General features: G+C 47.0%; 1 protein-coding gene across 1 annotated transcript in view; it reads right to left on the reverse strand.

Annotated features, from left to right (window-relative positions):
• LOC143776277 (uncharacterized) overlaps window positions 1-15,178 on the reverse strand; it is a 169,896-nt gene that overhangs the window by 26,143 nt on the left and 128,575 nt on the right. The window lies entirely within an intron of this gene.

Raw genomic sequence — 15,178 nt, forward strand, 5'->3', positions numbered from 1 at the left:
CATTTTGTGGTGTGCTGTGTGTGTCATGTATTTGCCCCACCTGTGGGTCAGGGATCTCTTCAGCATGCAGAGCTCCAGTCCATTTCAGACACACACAAATATAGTCAGAGTCCTTGTTCTTTTCCAGTAAACCTTGACCTAACTCCCGCTGTTTCATAACAGTTACAGTCCAGTCATTTCCAAAAGACATAAGAACTCCATCTCCTGCACTTTCCCTGGTCTTTTCCTTCAGCCTATCTTCGAGCACCGTGGTTTCCAGACCCGCAGTCCCCTAAGAATTCCAGCTTTCTGATACTAGGTACTTTCCGTCCATTTTCCCCATCCTGGGTGAAAAATCAGGTTGCCTCTGCAATTCCTGTTCAGACCGTAAGTCCCGGACATCACGGGAGGTAACCCACAGAAAAGCCACCAACTCTTCCAGACTGCTTTGCTTCCCACGTGCTAAAAGATCTACCATCTCCAGACCTGCTTCTTTCAGTGCTTCTTCTGTGTCTTTCAACTGCAACTCCTTCTACTACAATTCTCCTTACACTGCTCTAACTCCTCCCACTAGCCCTCCTATTGGTTTAACTATTTAAAAGGAATCTGTCACCTCATTTTTCGCATATAAGCTGCGGCCACCAGCATCAGGGGCTTATCTACAGCATTCTGTAATGCTGTAGATAAGCCCCTGATGTAACCTGAATGATGAGAAAAACAAGTTATATTATACTCTCCCAGGGGCGGTCCGGTGCAGTCCGGATATGATGGGCATCGCAGATCCGGGTCTGGTGCCTCCCATCTTCATGCGATGACATCCTCTTCCTTGCTTCTGTCGCGGCTCATGCCGCGTAATTCCCTGTTGAGGGCAGATCGAAGTACTGCAGTGTGCAGGTGCCGAGAAAGGTCAAATAGGCCCAGCGCCTGCACACTGCAGTACTTTACTCTGCCCTCAACAGGGCAAATCATTACATCTGCGCAGGAGCTGTGACATGCAGCAAGGAGGATGACGACATCCCATTGACTCATTGAACCCGGACCGCAGAGGACCGCCCCGGGTAAGAATAAACTAACTTGCTTTTCTTATCTTTCAGGTTACATCGGGGGCTTATTTAAAGCATTACAGAATGCTGTAGATAAGCCCCTAATGGCGGTGGTCGCAGCTTATATGCAAAAATTTAGGTGACAGATTCCCTATAATTGGTACTACTCTGGCCAGGTACGGACTGGGGATGAAATTCAGTCCTGGCATTTGAAATCACACAGGCCCATGGTGTCCTTGTCCGCAATAACCAGATGGGATATATTACTAATATTACCCTGGATAGAGGAAAGAAAGATTTACTACAAGACCAATATTTCTAATTATACCCACGGCATGCTGAGGTAAGTGACGGAGTGACCAGCTTTGTGCTCCATCACAACTGTCAACAGTATGGGTGTCTTGAGAACATTGATTCTGTTAACAACGTAGCACACAAGACAGCCCACAACTAGACTGGCCCTTCTGACATTTGCCAGAATTGCCAAATGGCTAGTCCGGCCCTGACTCTGGCTAAAACCAATTCTTATCTTAATCTAACATCTACATTTAACTCTAGAGTGCCCCCCTTAACACTAACCCGGCACTACACTGTCATTCCCTCCACCAATGGTGACCTAACTCTAACACTGACTGTCCCTATTCCTGTCCCTAACATATACAGACATAAACACAGGTACATCAGTTCACATCAAGACATTGTCAGCTATAATAAACACATAACACGTACCCGGTTTCATTAGGCAGGCATGCACAGGAATGCAGGGCCCAAACTGTTATGATCCCAATGGCAGAGGATCTCTGATATTCCGGCAAGATAGCAAAAATATAAATACTGCTCTAGGGAGGTGGAAACTGGGCTAACCGCATACCTGATCCTGACACAAACAACTAAAAGTAGCCGGTGAACGTGCCTACGTTGGTTCTAGACATCTCGAGCCAGCCGGAGAACTGACTACCCCTAGAGGGAAAAAATAAGACCTCGCTTGCCTCCAGAGAAATTGAACCCCAAAGATATAGAAAGCCCCCAACAAATAATAACGGTGAGGCAAGAGGAAAACACAAACGTAGAGATGAACTAGATTCAGCAAAGTGAGGCCCAATAGTCTAGATAGCAGAAAATAGATAGTGGACTATGCGGTTAGCAGAAAACCCTACAAAACATCCACGCTGAACATTCAAGAACCCCCACATCGACTGACGGTGTGGAGGGAGAATATCAGCCCCCTAGAGCTTCCAGCGAGTCAAAAAATCAAATGTAAAGCAAGCTGGACAAAAACACTGAATAATGCAAATGATCCAAATTGTACAAAACAGACTTAGCTTTTCTTGCATGAGGCAGACTGAAAGGAATCCGGAGGAGACCAAATAGGTCTGGATACAACGATGCCAGGCAAGAGACTGAGTCCAGAGGAGACTCAAATAGGAAACACCCGCTGCTTAACGACACAGCTGGAGCTCAGGCCTGCAACAAGACATACCTAACACAATACCGTTAGTGACCACCAGAGGGAGCCCAGAAACACAGTTCACAACAGTACCCCCCCCCTTGAGGAGGGGTCACCGAACCCTCACCAAGACCCCCAGGGCGATCAGGATGAGCAGCGTGAAAGGCATGAACCAAATCAGCCGCATGAACATCAGAGGCGACAACCCAGGAATTATCCTCCTGACCATAGCCTTTCCACTTAACTAAATACTGGAGTTTCCGTCTAGAGATACGAGAATCCAGAATCTTCTCCACCACGTACTCCAACTCGCCCTCAACCAAAACCGGGGCAGGAGGCTCAACAGCAGGAACCATAGGCACCACGTACCGTCGCAACAAGGACCTATGGAACACATTATGAATAGCAAAAGACGCTGGAAGGTCCAAGCGAAAAGACACCGGGTTAAGGATTTCCAAAATCTTATAAGGACCGATAAAGCGAGGCTTGAACTTAGGAGAGGAGACTTTCAAAGGAACATGCCGAGAAGACAACCAAACCAAATCCCCAACACGAAGTCGGGGACCCACACCGCGGCGGCGGTTGGCAAACCGCTGGGCCTTGTCTTGTGACAATTTCAAATTGTCCACCACATGGTTCCAAATCCGCTGCAACCTATCCACCACAGAATCAACCCCAGGACAGTCAGAAGGCTCAACCTGACCCGAGGAGAAACGAGGATGAAAACCAGAGTTGCAGAAAAAGGGCGAAACCAAGGTGGCAGAACTAGCCCGATTACTAAGGGCAAACTCGGCCAGTGGCAAAAAGGTAACCCAGTCGTCCTGATCAGCAGAAACAAAACATCTCAAATAAGTCTCTAACGTCTGATTAGTTCGCTCGGTCTGGCCATTAGTCTGAGGATGAAAAGCCGACGAAAAAGACAAATCAATACCCATCTTAGCACAAAAGGATCGCCAGAATCTGGACACAAACTGGGATCCTCTGTCAGATACAATATTCTCAGGGATGCCATGCAAACGAACCACATTCTGAAAGAACAAAGGAACCAAATCAGAGGAGGAAGGCAACTTAGGCAAGAGCACCAAATGGACCATTTTAGAAAAACGATCGCACACCACCCAGATGACAGACATCTTCCGAGACACCGGAAGATCCGAAATGAAATCCATGGAAATGTGCGTCCAAGGCCTCTTTGGGATAGGCAAGGGCAAAAGCAACCCGCTGGCACGAGAACAGCAAGGCTTAGCCCGAGCACAAATCCCACAGGACTGCACAAAAGAACGCACATCCCGCGACAAGTAAGGCCACCAAAAGGACCTGGCCACCAAATCTCTGGTACCGAAAATCCCAGGATGTCCCGCCAACACCGAAGAATGAACCTCAGAAATAACTCTGTTGGTCCATCCATCAGGGACAAACAATCTCTCTGGTGGACAACGATCAGGCCTATCAGCCTGAAATTTTTGCAGCCCTCGTCGCAAATCTGGGGAAATGGCAGGCAAAATTACTCCCTCTCTGAGAATACCAGCCGGCTCAGAGACTCCCGGAGAATCAGGCACAAAACTCCTAGAAAGTGCATCAGCCTTCATGTTCTTCGAACCAGGCAGGTACGAGACCACAAAGTCAAAACGGGAGAAAAACAACGACCAACGGGCCTGTCTAGGATTCAGGCGCTTGGCAGACTCGAGGTAAATCAGATTTTTATGATCAGTCAAGACCACCACACGATGTCTAGCTCCCTCGAGCCAATGTCGCCACTCCTCAAATGCCCACTTCATGGCCAACAACTCCCGATTACCAACATCGTAGTTCCGCTCAGCAGGCGAAAATTTCCTTGAAAAGAAGGCGCATGGCTTCATCACGGAGCCATAAGAACTTTTTTGCGACAAAACAGCCCCTGCACCAATTTCAGAAGCATCAACTTCAACCTGGAAGGGAAGAGAGACATCCGGCTGGCACAAGACTGGTGCTGAAGTAAACCGACGCTTCAGCTCCCGAAAGGCCTCCATGGCCGCAGGAGACCAATTCGCAACATCAGAACCCTTCTTGGTCATATCCGTCAAAGGTTTAACCACACTGGAGAAATTAGCGATAAAACGACGGTAAAAATTAGCAAAGCCCAAGAACTTCTGCAGGCTCTTAACAGACGTGGGCTGAGTCCAGTCATGAATGGCACGGACCTTAACTGGGTCCATCTCCACAGTAGAAGGGGAAAAAATAAAACCCAAAAAAGAAACCTTCTGTACCCCAAAGATACATTTTGAGCCCTTCACAAATAGAGCATTCTCCCGCAAAACCTGAAACACCATCCTGACCTGGTTCACATGGGACTCCCAATCATCAGAAAAAACCAAAATATCATCCAGATAAATAATCATAAATTTATCCAGATATTTCCGGAAGATGTCATGCATGAAGGACTGAAACACAGAAGGAGCATTAGATAATCCGAAAGGCATCACCAGGTACTCAAAATGACCCTCAGGCGTATTAAATGCCGTTTTCCATTCATCTCCCTGCTTTATGCGCACAAGCTTATACGCATCACGAAGATCTATCTTGGTGAACCAACTGGATCCCTTAATCCGAGCAAACAAATCAGACAACAATGGCAAAGGATACTGAAATTTAACAGTGATCTTATTCAGAAGACGATAATCAATACAAGGTCTCAGAGACCCGTCTTTCTTGCCCACAAAAAAGAATCCTGCACCAAGAGGGGACGAGGATGGGCGAATATGTCCCTTCTCCAAAGACTCCTTTATATAACTCCGCATCGCGGCGTTCTCTGGCACAGATAAATTAAAGAGTCGTCCCTTAGGAAACTTACTACCAGGAATCAAATCTATAGCACAATCACAGTCCCTATGAGGAGGAAGGGCACTGGACCTGGCCTCATTAAATACATCCTGAAAGTCTGACAAAAACTCAGGGATCTCAGAAGGAGTAGAAGAAGCAATAGACACCAATGGAGAATCGCCATGAATCCCCTGACACCCCCAACTAGACACAGTCATAGCTTTCCAATCTAAAACTGGATTATGGGCCTGTAACCATGGCAGACCCAAATCGACAACATCATGCATTTTATGCAGTACCAAAAAACAAATCACCTCCTGATGTACAGGAGTCATGCACATGGTCACCTGCGTCCAATACTGAGGTTCATTCTCTGCCAATGGCGTAGAATCAATTCCTCTAAGAGGAATAGGATTTTCCAAAGGCTCCAGGACAAAACCGCAGCGCTTGGCAAACGACAAATCCATCAGACTTAAAGCAGCACCAGAATCCACAAAAGCCATAACTGAGTAAGAAGATAATGAACAAATTAAAGTCACAGACAAAATAAACTTAGGCTGAAAAGTACCAATGGCGACAGGATTAACTTTTTTCTTTAAACGTTTAGAGCATGCTGAGATATCATGTGTAGAATCACCACAGTAGAAACACAACCCATTTTGAAGTCTATGATTTTTTCGCTCGGCTCTGGTCAGAATTCTGTCACATTGCATAGAATCAGGTGACCGTTCAGACAGCACCGCCAAAGGATTATCAGATTTGCGCTCCCGTAAACGTCGATCAATTTGAATGGCTAGAGCCATTGAATTATTTAGACCTGTAGGGATAGGAAACCCCACCATCACATCTTTAATGGCTTCAGAAAGACCATTTCTGAAATTTGCGGCCAGTGCACACTCATTCCATTGAGTAAGCACGGACCATTTCCGAAATTTTTGGCAATATACCTCAACTTCGTCCTGTCCCTGAGAGATAACCAGCAACAATTTTTCAGCCTGATTTTCAAGATTAGGCTCCTCATAAAGCAAACCAAGTGCCAGAAAAAACGCATCAACATTCACCAATGCAGGATCTCCTGGCGCCAGAGAGAAGGCCCAATCCTGAGGGTCGCCGCGCAAGAAGGAAATAACAATCTTAACTTGCTGAGCGGAATCACCAGAGGAACGAGGTTTCAGAGACAGAAACAATTTACAATTATTCCTAAAATTCAGGAATTTAAATCTATCTCCAAAAAACGGCTCAGGAATAGGTATTTTTGGTTCAGACATAGGGCTATGGATAACAAAATCCTGAATGCTTTGCACCCTAGCAGCAAGCTGATCCACACTAGAAGTCAAAGTCTGGACATTCATATCTGCAGCAGAGTTTCAGCCACTCAGAGAAAAAGGGGATGGAAGAAGCTAGGCAAACTGCAGCAAAGCAAAAAAAAAACCTCAGAACTTCTTTTTAATCCCGCTTCTGCGATGCATTAAACATTTTCTTTTGGCCTGGCATTCTGTTATGATCCCAATGGCAGAGGATCTCTGATATTCCGGCAAGATAGCAAAAATATAAATACTGCTCTAGGGAGGTGGAAACTGGGCTAACCGCATACCTGATCCTGACACAAACAACTAAAAGTAGCCGGTGAACGTGCCTACGTTGGTTCTAGACATCTCGAGCCAGCCGGAGAACTGACTACCCCTAGAGGGAAAAAATAAGACCTCGCTTGCCTCCAGAGAAATTGAACCCCAAAGATATAGAAAGCCCCCAACAAATAATAACGGTGAGGCAAGAGGAAAACACAAACGTAGAGATGAACTAGATTCAGCAAAGTGAGGCCCAATAGTCTAGATAGCAGAAAATAGATAGTGGACTATGCGGTTAGCAGAAAACCCTACAAAACATCCACGCTGAACATTCAAGAACCCCCACATCGACTGACGGTGTGGAGGGAGAATATCAGCCCCCTAGAGCTTCCAGCGAGTCAAAAAATCAAATGTAAAGCAAGCTGGACAAAAACACTGAATAATGCAAATGATCCAAATTGTACAAAACAGACTTAGATTTTCTTGCATGAGGCAGACTGAAAGGAATCCGGAGGAGACCAAATAGGTCTGGATACAACGATGCCAGGCAAGAGACTGAGTCCAGAGGAGACTCAAATAGGAAACACCCGCTGCTTAACGACACAGCTGGAGCTCAGGCCTGCAACAAGACATACCTAACACAATACCGTTAGTGTTATGACCCCAATGGCGAGGGTCTCAGAGGAACGTGGAAGTCTGCAGAATACAAAAATCCAGCTCATAGGGCAGTGGTAACTGGGTTGACCATATATCTACTCCTAACGCCAACACTAGCAGTAGCCGGGGATCATTCCTACGTTGATTCTAGATGACACGCGCCAGCCGGAGAATCTAGCTACCCCTAGGAGAGGAAAACAAAGACCTTTCTTGCCTCCAGAGAAGGGGACCCCAAAGCTGGATAGAAGCCCCCCACAAATAATAACGGTGAGGTAAGAGGAAATGACAAACACAGAAATGAACCAGGTTTAGCACAGAGAGGCCCGCTTACTGATAGCAGAATAAAGAAAGGTAACTTATATGGTCAACAAAAACCCTATCAAAATCCACACTGGAAATTCAAGAACCCCCGAACCGTCTAACGGTCCGGGGGGAGAACACCAGCCCCCTAGAGCTTCCAGCAAAGGTCAGGATATAGTTTAGGAACAAGCTGGACAAAAATACAAAACCAAAACAAATAGCAAAAAGCAAAAGGCAGACTTAGCTGATATAACTGGAACCAGGATCAGTAGACAAGAGCACAGCAGACTAGCTCTGATAACTACGTTGCCAGGCATAGAACTGAAGGTCCAGGGAGCTAATATAGCAACACCCCTAACTAACGACCCAGGTGCGGATAAAAGGAATGACAGAAAAACCAGAGTCAAAAAACTAATAACCACTAGAGGGAGCAAAAAGCGAATTCACAACAGTACCCCCCCCTTAGTGAGGGGTCACCGAACCCTCACCACGACCACCAGGGCGATCAGGATGAGCGGCATGAAAGGCACGAACTAAATCGGCCGCATGAACATCAGAGGCGACCACCCAGGAATTATCCTCCTGACCATAGCCCTTCCACTTAACCAGGTACTGAAGCCTCCGCCTGGAGAGGCGAGAATCCAAGATCTTCTCCACCACGTACTCCAACTCGCCCTCAACCAACACCGGAGCAGGAGGCTCAGCAGAAGGAACTACAGGCACAATGTACCGCCGCAACAAGGACCTATGAAATACATTGTGAATAGCAAACGACACAGGAAGATCCAGACGAAAAGATACAGGATTAAGGATTTCCAATATCTTGTAAGGCCCAATAAAACGAGGTTTAAATTTGGGAGAGGAGACCTTCATAGGAACAAAGCGGGAAGAAAGCCATACCAAATCCCCAACGCGTAGTCGGGGACCCACACCGCGGCGGCGGTTGGCAAAGCGCTGAGCCCTCTCCTGTGACAACTTCAAGTTGTCCACCACATGATTCCAGATCCGCTGCAACCTATCCACCACAGAATCCACCCCAGGACAGTCAGAAGGCTCCACATGACCCGAAGAAAAGCGAGGATGGAAACCAGAGTTGCAGAAAAAAGGCGAAACCAAGGTGGCGGAACTAGCCCGATTATTAAGGGCAAACTCAGCCAACGGCAAGAATGTCACCCAATCGTCCTGATCAGCAGAGACAAAACACCTCAAATAAGCCTCCAAAGTCTGATTGGTTCGCTCCGTCTGTCCATTAGTCTGAGGATGGAAAGCAGACGAAAACGACAAATCAATGCCCATCCTACTACAAAAGGATCGCCAGAACCTGGAAACGAACTGGGATCCTCTGTCTGACACAATATTCTCAGGGATGCCGTGCAAACGAACCACGTTCTGGAAAAACACCGGAACCAGATCGGAAGAGGAAGGCAGCTTAGGCAAAGGAACCAAATGGACCATCTTGGAGAAGCGATCACATATCACCCAGACAACGGACATGCCCTGAGACAGCGGAAGATCAGAAATGAAATCCATGGAGATATGTGTCCAAGGTCTCTTCGGGACAGGCAAGGGCAAGAGCAAACCGCTGGCACGAGAACAGCAAGGCTTAGCTCGAGCACAAGTCCCACAGGACTGCACAAATGACCGCACATCCCTTGACAAGGAAGGCCACCAAAAGGACCTGGCCACCAGATCTCTGGTGCCAAAAATTCCCGGGTGACCTGCCAACACCGAGGAATGAACCTCAGAAATGACTCTGCTGGTCCACTTATCCGGAACAAACAGTCTGTCAGGTGGACAAGACTCAGGCCTATCAGCCTGAAATCTCTGCAACACACGTCGCAGATCCGGAGAAATAGCTGACAAGATAACTCCATCTTTAAGAATACCAACAGGATCAGCGACTTCAGGAGCATCAGGCACAAAGCTCCTAGAAAGAGCATCGGCCTTCACATTCTTTGAACCTGGTAAATACGAGACAACAAAATCAAAGCGGGAGAAAAACAATGACCAGCGGGCCTGTCTCGGATTAAGGCGTTTAGCAGACTCGAGATACATCAGATTTTTGTGATCAGTCAAGACCACCACACGATGCTTAGCACCCTCAAGCCAATGACGCCACTCCTCAAATGCCCACTTCATGGCCAACAACTCCCGATTGCCCACATCATAATTTCGCTCGGCAGGCGAAAACTTCCTAGAGAAAAAGGCACAAGGTTTCATAACAGAGCAACCAGGACCTCTCTGCGACAAAACGGCCCCTGCTCCAATCTCTGAAGCATCCACCTCAACCTGAAAGGGAAGTGAGACATCGGGCTGGCACAAAACAGGCGCCGAAGTAAACCGGCGTTTCAACTCCTGGAAAGCCTCCACGGCAGCAGGAGCCCAGTTAGCTACATCGGAGCCCTTCTTGGTCATATCCGTCAAAGGTTTCACAATGCTAGAAAAATTAGCGATAAAACGACGGTAGAAGTTAGCGAAACCCAAGAACTTCTGAAGACTCTTAACTGACGAGGGCTGAGTCCAATCAAGAATAGCTCGGACCTTGACTGGGTCCATCTCCACAGCAGAAGGGGAAAAAATGAACCCCAAAAAGGGAACCTTCTGTACACCAAAGAGACATTTTGAGCCCTTGACAAACAAAGAATTTTCACGCAAAATTTTAAAGACCAACCTGACCTGCTCCACATGCGAATCCCAATTCTCAGAAAAAACCAAAATATCATCCAGATAAACAATCAAAAATTTATCCAGATACTTCCGGAAAATGTCATGCATAAAGGACTGAAAAACTGAAGGCGCATTGGAGAGCCCAAAAGGCATCACCAAGTACTCAAAATGACCTTCGGGCGTATTGAATGCGGTTTTCCATTCATCACCTTGCTTAATGCGCACAAGGTTGTACGCACCACGAAGGTCTATCTTGGTGAACCACTTGGCACCTTTAATCCGGGCAAACAAGTCAGACAACAGCGGTAAAGGATACTGAAATTTGACAGTGATCTTATTTAAAAGCCGATAATCAATACAAGGCCTCAAAGATCCGTCCTTTTTTGCCACAAAAAAGAATCCCGCACCAAGAGGGGAAGAAGACGGACGAATATGTCCTTTCTCCAGAGACTCCTTGATATATGAACGCATAGCGGTATGTTCAGGTACCGACAGATTAAACAGTCTTCCCTTAGGAAATTTACTGCCTGGGATCAAATCTATAGCACAGTCACAGTCCCTATGAGGAGGCAGTGCACTGGACTCAGACTCACTGAAGACATCCTGATAATCAGACAAATACTCAGGAACTTCCGAAGGCGTAGAAGAAGCAATAGACACAGGCAAGGAATCCCCATGAATACCACGACAGCCCCAACTTGAGACTGACATAGCCTTCCAGTCCAGGACTGGATTATGGGTCTGTAACCATGGCAGCCCTAAAACAACCAAATCATGCATTTTATGTAAAACCAGGAAACGTATCACCTCGCGGTGTTCAGGAGTCATGCACATGGTAACCTGTGTCCAATACTGCGGTTTATTTGCTGCCAATGGCGTAGCATCAATACCCCTAAGAGGAATAGGATTCACTAATGGTTCAAGAGTAAAACCACAGCGCTTAGCAAATGACAGATCCATAAGACTCAGGGCAGCACCTGAATCTACAAACGCCATGACAGGATAAGACGACAGTGAGCAAATCAAAGTTACAGACAGAATAAATTTAGGTTGAAAATTACCAACGGTGACAGGACTAACAACCTTAGCTATACGTTTAGAGCATGCTGAGATAACATGTGTAGAATCACCACAGTAGTAGCACAAGCCATTCCGGCGTCTATGAATTTTCCGCTCATTTCTAGTCAGGATTCTATCACATTGCATTAAATCAGGTGTCTGTTCAGACAACACCATGAGGGAATTTGCGGTTTTTCTATCACATTGCACCGAATTAGGTGTCTGTTCAGACAACACCATGAGGGATTTTGCGGTTTTGCGCTCCCGCAACCGCCGGTCAATTTGAATAGCCAGTGCCATAGTATCATTCAGACCTGTGGGAATGGGAAAACCCACCATAACATTCTTAATGGCTTCAGAAAGGCCATTTCTGAAATTAGCGGCCAGTGCACACTCGTTCCAATGTGTCAGCACGGACCATTTCCGAAATTTTTGGCAATACACTTCAGCCTCGTCCTGCCCCTGAGACATAGCCAGCAAGGCCTTTTCTGCCTGAATCTCAAGATTGGGTTCCTCATAAAGTAAACCGAGCGCCAGAAAAAACGCATCAATATCAGCCAATGCCGGATCTCCTGGCGCCAGCGAAAAAGCCCAATCCTGAGGGTCGCCCCGTAAGAACGAAATAATAATTTTTACTTGCTGAGCAGAGTCTCCAGATGAACAGGGTCTCAGGGACAAAAACAATTTACAATTATTCATGAAATTCCTAAACTTAAACCTGTCTCCGGAAAACAGTTCAGGAATCGGTATTTTAGGTTCTGACCTAGGATTTCTGATAACATAGTCTTGTATGCCCTGCACACGAGTAGCCAGCTGGTCCACACTTGTAATCAAGGTCTGGACATTCATGTCTGCAGCAAGCATAGCCACTCTGAGGTAAAGGGGAAGAAGAAAAAAAAAAACTCAGAATCTTCTTTCTTATAATCCCTCTTCTGCAATGCATTAAACATTTAATACTGGCCTGGCAAACTGTTATGACCCCAATGGCGAGGGTCTCAGAGGAACGTGGAAGTCTGCAGAATACAAAAATCCAGCTCATAGGGCAGTGGTAACTGGGTTGACCATATATCTACTCCTAACGCCAACACTAGCAGTAGCCGGGGATCATTCCTACGTTGATTCTAGATGACACGCGCCAGCCGGAGAATCTAGCTACCCCTAGGAGAGGAAAACAAAGACCTTTCTTGCCTCCAGAGAAGGGGACCCCAAAGCTGGATAGAAGCCCCCCACAAATAATAACGGTGAGGTAAGAGGAAATGACAAACACAGAAATGAACCAGGTTTAGCACAGAGAGGCCCGCTTACTGATAGCAGAATAAAGAAAGGTAACTTATATGGTCAACAAAAACCCTATCAAAATCCACACTGGAAATTCAAGAACCCCCGAACCGTCTAACGGTCCGGGGGGAGAACACCAGCCCCCTAGAGCTTCCAGCAAAGGTCAGGATATAGTTTAGGAACAAGCTGGACAAAAATACAAAACCAAAACAAATAGCAAAAAGCAAAAGGCAGACTTAGCTGATATAACTGGAACCAGGATCAGTAGACAAGAGCACAGCAGACTAGCTCTGATAACTACGTTGCCAGGCATAGAACTGAAGGTCCAGGGAGCTAATATAGCAACACCCCTAACTAACGACCCAGGTGCGGATAAAAGGAATGACAGAAAAACCAGAGTCAAAAAACTAATAACCACTAGAGGGAGCAAAAAGCGAATTCACAACAGTTAGTGACCACCAGAGGGAGCCCAGAAACACAGTTCACAACAGTACCCCCCCCCTTGAGGAGGGGTCACCGAACCCTCACCAAGACCCCCAGGGCGATCAGGATGAGCAGCGTGAAAGGCATGAACCAAATCAGCCGCATGAACATCAGAGGCGACAACCCAGGAATTATCCTCCTGACCATAGCCTTTCCACTTAACTAAATACTGGAGTTTTCGTCTAGAGATACGAGAATCCAGAATCTTCTCCACCACGTACTCCAACTCGCCCTCAACCAAAACCGGGGCAGGAGGCTCAACAGCAGGAACCATAGGCACCACGTACCGTCGCAACAAGGACCTATGGAACACATTATGAATAGCAAAAGACGCTGGAAGGTCCAAGCGAAAAGACACCGGGTTAAGGATTTCCAAAATCTTATGACCGATAAAGCGAGGCTTGAACTTAGGAGAGGAGACTTTCAAAGGAACATGCCGAGAAGACAACCAAACCAAATCCCCAACACGAAGTCGGGGACCCACACCGCGGCGGCGGTTGGCAAACCGCTGGGCCTTGTCTTGTGACAATTTCAAATTGTCCACCACATGGTTCCAAATCCGCTGCAACCTATCCACCACAGAATCAACCCCAGGACAGTCAGAAGGCTCAACCTGACCCGAGGAGAAACGAGGATGAAAACCAGAGTTGCAGAAAAAGGGCGAAACCAAGGTGGCAGAACTAGCCCGATTACTAAGGGCAAACTCGGCCAGTGGCAAAAAGGTAACCCAGTCGTCCTGATCAGCAGAAACAAAACATCTCAAATAAGTCTCTAACGTCTGATTAGTTCGCTCGGTCTGGCCATTAGTCTGAGGATGAAAAGCCGACGAAAAAGACAAATCAATACCCATCTTAGCACAAAAGGATCGCCAGAATCTGGACACAAACTGGGATCCTCTGTCAGATACAATATTCTCAGGGATGCCATGCAAACGAACCACATTCTGAAAGAACAAAGGAACCAAATCAGAGGAGGAAGGCAACTTAGGCAAGAGCACCAAATGGACCATTTTAGAAAAACGATCGCACACCACCCAGATGACAGACATCTTCCGAGACACCGGAAGATCCGAAATGAAATCCATGGAAATGTACGTCCAAGGCCTCTTTGGGATAGGCAAGGGCAAAAGCAACCCGCTGGCACGAGAACAGCAAGGCTTAGCCCAAGCACAAATCCCACAGGACTGCACAAAAGAACGCACATCCCGCGACAAGGAAGGCCACCAAAAGGACCTGGCCACCAAATCTCTGGTACCGAAAATCCCAGGATGTCCCGCCAACACCGAAGAATGAACCTCAGAAATAACTCTGTTGGTCCATCCATCAGGGACAAACAATCTCTCTGGTGGACAACGATCAGGCCTATCAGCCTGAAATTTTTGCAGCCCTCGTCGCAAATCTGGGGAAATGGCAGGCAAAATTACTCCCTCTCTGAGAATACCAGCCGGCTCAGAGACTCCCGGAGAATCAGGCACAAAACTCCTAGAAAGTGCATCAGCCTTCATGTTCTTCGAACCAGGCAGGTACGAGACCACAAAGTCAAAACGGGAGAAAAACAACGACCAACGGGCCTGTCTAGGATTCAGGCGCTTGGCAGACTCGAGGTAAATCAGATTTTTATGATCAGTCAAGACCACCACACGATGTCTAGCTCCCTCGAGCCAATGTCGCCACTCCTCAAATGCCCACTTCATGGCCAACAACTCCCGATTACCAACATCGTAGTTCCGCTCAGCAGGCGAAAATTTCCTTGAAAAGAAGGCGCATGGCTTCATCACGGAGCCATAAGAACTTTTTTGCGACAAAACAGCCCCTGCACCAATTTCAGAAGCATCAACTTCAACCTGGAAGGGAAGAGAGACATCCGGCTGGCACAAGACTGGCGCTGAAGTAAACCGA

This window comes from Ranitomeya variabilis, chromosome 5 (genome assembly GCF_051348905.1).
Source record: "Ranitomeya variabilis isolate aRanVar5 chromosome 5, aRanVar5.hap1, whole genome shotgun sequence".
Taxonomy (NCBI): Eukaryota; Metazoa; Chordata; class Amphibia; order Anura; family Dendrobatidae; genus Ranitomeya; species Ranitomeya variabilis.